Source organism: Vigna unguiculata, chromosome 9 (assembly GCF_004118075.2).
Source record: "Vigna unguiculata cultivar IT97K-499-35 chromosome 9, ASM411807v1, whole genome shotgun sequence".
Classification (NCBI taxonomy): Eukaryota; Viridiplantae; Streptophyta; class Magnoliopsida; order Fabales; family Fabaceae; genus Vigna; species Vigna unguiculata.
In genome coordinates this window covers 4236666-4242004 of record NC_040287.1, presented here as the reverse complement: position 1 = coordinate 4242004, position 5339 = coordinate 4236666, and the positions used below count along the sequence as shown (strand labels likewise).

The window sequence follows — 5339 nt, the reverse complement described above, 5'->3', positions numbered from 1 at the left end:
CCAGTTTCGTGTCATAGACGGTGTAATTTTAGCCTACAATTCACATCGGATTATTTTTTTTAAATTATCATTTTACTTAAATTTAGCTGATTTTTTTTTCAAATTTAACTATTTTTTTAAAATAAAATAAAATAAAATTATCTATTAAATAAAAAATAATAATTTATAAAATAAATAAAGTTATTTATAACTGTAAAAAATTATTTACTTTTTATAATTATAGGTTTATTATTTTTTGTTATCACAAAAAATTGTGAAAACACAGGTAATCGTATGTGTTTTCAATAATAATAATAATAATAATAATAATAGATATTTTTGGAATGGTATTTTTGTAAATGAGAGATGGTATATTAAGAGTTTTTATAAATAACATTCTTGTATATCAATAAAAATAGTAAGGGTATTTCAGTCAATTGAATGGTAGTTTGTATGTAAAATAACTAAAAAAAATCAATGAAATAGACATGCGCCAAAATTTTAAGTGAGGATGAGTTAGTACTCTTGCTGACTATTCTTTTTTTTATATTGTTAGTAGATTAGTAGATTTTCTGACTATGGTGTAATTCTAGCGTAATTTAAATAGCTAAAATTCACATGAGATTCTGGAAATGTTAATTTAATTTATATTTATAGGATTTTTTTTTCTTTTGATATCCATTTTTTTTCAGTTTTATCTTTCTATTTATTGTTTTATTTAAATTTAAGTAATTTTTAAATTTAGTCATTTAACAATAATAATTGTAGATATTTTTTAAGTGGCATTTTTGTATATTAGGAACGATAGTATGATTTTTATAAGTGACATTTTCGTATATTAATAAAAATAGTTGAGGTATTTTAGTCAATTGAGTTGTAATTAGTATGCAAAATGACTGAAAAAATCAATGAAATAAACATGTGTTAAAATTTTAAGTGAGGATGAATTAGTATTGGCTATTTGTTTTCTTATATTGTTAGTACATTAGTAGATTTTGGAGATCAATAAAAGTAGTAGTTGTATTTTATGGATTGAATAGTAGTTCGGATGAAAAATGGAATGTGTCAAAATTTTAAATGAGAGTAAATTAATATATTTGTTTTTCTTATATAGTTAGTAGTAGATGATTAAAAACTCAATGGAATTGACATGTGTCAATATTTTAAGCAAGATTAGTACAAATTTTGAGGGAGGGTAAATTAGTACTTTTGTTGAATATTTGGTTTTTATACTCGTAGTATAGATTTTAATTGAGGGTAAATTAGTACCTTTATGTAATATTTGTTTTCTTATATTGTTAGTATGTAGAATTTTCTTAAATCAAATGATTTGGTAATGGAATTAAATAAAATAAAACTTATTATTATTTTTAATTATTGTTCTGTTACACTTAATAGTTTCACACCTTTTATAATTCATGAATCGAGGTTAAATACAGTTTAAATATTTTTTTTTTATATGTCTTAAAAATAACATTTTGACAAAGCTTTATACTGAAAGCAGACAAAATCTCAGGAATATGCAACTACTCTTCTTACTCTCCACTAAGGAGCTTCTTCCTATGCAGTTTAACATATTTCTTCCTTTCTTTACTTTGTGAGACACCTTGATTTATAAACTGTCGAAATATTTATAACTAATGTTTTACTATATTATTTTATTTTAACAATTTAATATTTATATTAATTTTGTATGTCTGATTTTTTATTTTAATAAGTTGAACTTAATAAACAATCTGTTGAGAGAGATTACCATTAAATAGTAAGAAAAGGAAAAAAGTAATTTTGTTACAGACAGTGATGTATATGACCATTTTAAATATAATGGTTATTTTAAGTTGATGAACAGTTTATTTTCACTATTTATTTTTCTTTATTATTTTATAATAATAGAATAATTAATAAACATATATTATTTTATAATTTGCTTGAATTTGTACTTACAATTTATTTATATCAAAACAATATAGCATATTTTTCTAGTAATTTTTATTTTAAGATCATTTAATTTATTTATAAATATGAAATAAAATAAATTTAAAACCATAAATATAATATTTTTCTCTGTTTAATAATTTGTTATAAAAAATTTACAATAAAATTCGTGAAGTTCATTTAAAAAAAACAAGATAGCATCTTTTTCCATTTGTATTATGAGACCATTTAATTTATTTGTAAATATAAAATAAATTAAAATAAATTTTAAACCATAAATATAATATTTTTGTCTGTTTAATAGTTTGTTATAAAAAAATGTACAATAAAATTCGCAAAGTTCATTTAGAAAACAAAAACAAGATAGGCTATTTTTTCAGTAATTTGCATTTTATGACCATTTAATTAATTTATAAATATAAAATCAAGTGAAGTTAAAATTATAAATATAATATTTTTATCTGTTTAATAAATTTTTTATAAAAAAGTTTACAAAAAAAATTTGAACATTTAATTTATTTATAAATATAAAATAAAATAAAGTTAATACCATAAATATAATATTTTTCTCTCCTTAATAATTTGTTATAAAAAAAGTTACAATAAAATTCACGAAGTTCTTTTACAAAACAAGAACAAGATAGCATATTTTTCCAGTAATTTTTATTTTATGACCATTTAATTTATTTATAAATATAAAATAAAGTAAAGTTAAAACCATAAATATAATTTTATTATAAAAAGAACTTACAACAAAATTCGAAAAATTAATTTCCAAAATTGTGAAGATGATTCCGTTGCCGGGACTTGAACCCGGGTCTTTCGGGTGAGAGCCAAATATCCTAACCAACTAGACTACAACGGATTGCTGATTTTTTATTGTTATACGTTTTAATTTGACTTAAGATTTCAGATGCAAAATAATAAATCAATGTATATGTTAATAGTTATCCTCCCAAACTAATCAGCCAAAATAAAATTTTAATATCTACTTTTATTCTATATTTATTTTATTTAATTACATCATTCTCTTCTTCTCAAATATACAATTATTAAGGAATTTGTGAACTGTTCATGTTATCTTCTTTTCTAAATTTAGAATGTAAATTTTGTAAAAACAACTTTATGAACTGAATGACTTATTCTTAAATTGTAGGACTAAAAATAATATTTAAATTTAAGTGGACTAGAATATCACTTTTAAATTTTTGGACGACTAAAATATATCTTAATTTTTTGGGACTAAACATTCTCTTTTTTCAATTATACAGACATAAAATTAATTTTAAATTTAAGAACTAAACTAAAATTTAAACTAAATTAAATAAATTAAAAATGTGTGAACCTAAAATATGGTATTTTAAATATGATAGTAATTTAAAAATAATGAGACTCGATTATTTTAATATTAAAAATATTTATATAAATAAAAAATTTAATAAATAAATTTCATTACTTTAAAATACATCATTTCTTTAAAACTCATCTTTATAGAGATTTATGTCTTTCTTTGGGAGTTCTCACCATTTATTTTTGAAGATATGAGACTCTATCCATGAAAGCTCTTCAATTTGAATCAATCAATTTCTTCGATCAATTAAGTCTTTGTTTTTCCTTTTTGTGTGACTAATATGTTCTTGTTGTGTTAAGAGTTTTTCTTGTTTATATTTTCTCTTTAAATATTAGTATGAGTTTCTTTTTATCGGTGATCATAATGATATGTTTGATTATTTTTGTGATATTTTTATGTGTAAATAGAATATTTTATGGAGTTAGAACTATTGAGAATGTAAAGTCCATTTATTTTCTGTCCTAATAACTAAGGGACTGCCCAATCTGTTGGGCCTAAGGCCAGCCCAAGAGGTGTCCAAAACCACCTAAACCAACCCTAACACCTCATTTCTGCTAATTTTCTAACAGAATATGTGGAAATATCACCTTGTTTATTCATGTATCTCAAATTGGTATATATACAGATGTATGAATATATTTTCATTAATTCCTACCTACAAATCTGCATAAGAATATTGACTCCATAAATAGATTACATGATTCGTGGCCAATCTCATAATCACATAATTGCCTAATATATCAGCAATCAATGATAAGAATAATCAGCCCAAGATATTAGCTAACACCCTCCCTCAAGTTGGTGCATGCAAATTTTGAATGCCCAACTTGGGAAGAAAAAAATCAATCTGTCGTTTTCCAAGAGCTTTGGTGAAAATATCAGCAAGTTGGCTAGATGTGTTAACATAACGAGTGGTAATAGTACCATTCAAAATTGCATCGCGGATGAAATGACAATCAATATCTATGTGTTTGGTACGCTCATGAAAGACTGGATTGGCAGCAATATGCAGTGCGACTTGACTATCACAATAAAGCAACATAGGACGAAGGTGACCAATTCCTAAAGAGTGTAAAAGACCTTTTAACCACTTAAGTTCACACATGGTGGTGGCCATTGAGCGATATTCAGCTTCAGCAGAAGAGCGGGAAACAGTGTGTTGCTTTTTAGTTTTCCAAGAAATGGGGGAATTTCCAAGAAAAACAATCCAACCCGTAAGAGAACGTCGTGTGAGGGGGCATGTAGCCCAATCTGCATCACACCAACCGTAGAGTTGAAGATCACAATCTACGCGGAGTATGATCCCTTGACTGGGAGTACCCTTTAGATAACGAACCACTCGAAGAGCAGCATCCCAATGTTCTTGAACACGAGTTTGTATAAATTGGGCGAGCATATGGACACTGTAAGAAATATCAGGCCGAGTCACAGAAAGATAGATCAAACGCCCAACGAGTCTCTGGTATTGAGTTGAATCAGATAGAGGAATCCCGGTGACCAAAGGAAGATGATGATTTGGATCAAGGGGAGAGCTAGCGGGCTTGGCACCCAAAAGACCAGCTTCTGTAATAATATCAAGAGTGTATTTTCGTTGGCACAAGAAAATACCAGTAGGACTTCGAGCCACTTCAATACCTAAAAAATACTTTAAGGTTCCCAAATCCTTCATGTGAAAACAATGACTCAAGTATTCTTTAAAAGACACAATAGCGTCGTCATTATTACCAGAGATAACAAGATCATTATTACCAAAAATATCTAGCACCACAAAAAGTTGGAGTTCGGTAGGGTCCCCATAAGTCACAATGAATTAACTGGAAAATGTCAAATGTTTTGGTTTTACTAATGGGAAAGCTTTCCCATGGATGTTTTGCACAAAGACAAATATCACACACTTGGTTGTATGATTTATTTATTCTATCAGAATCACTATTAAACATCATATCAATAACTTTATTGGAAAGGTGTCCTAGCCTTTTATGCCACACTTCATGCGAAATTGATGTTGATGATGTCTACATAGCTGTTGCTGTGACCATTTTACCAAGATAATATAACCCCTCTCGCTGTTCAC

The 5339-nt window shown here is 26.1% G+C and overlaps 1 non-coding gene across 1 annotated transcript; it reads right to left on the bottom strand.

Annotated features, from left to right (window-relative positions):
• Positions 1-2706: 2706 nt before the first annotated feature.
• Positions 2707-2779, bottom strand: TRNAE-CUC. Its single transcript has one exon. It is a non-coding gene; the product is annotated as a tRNA-Glu (tRNA).
• Positions 2780-5339: the final 2560 nt, after the last annotated feature.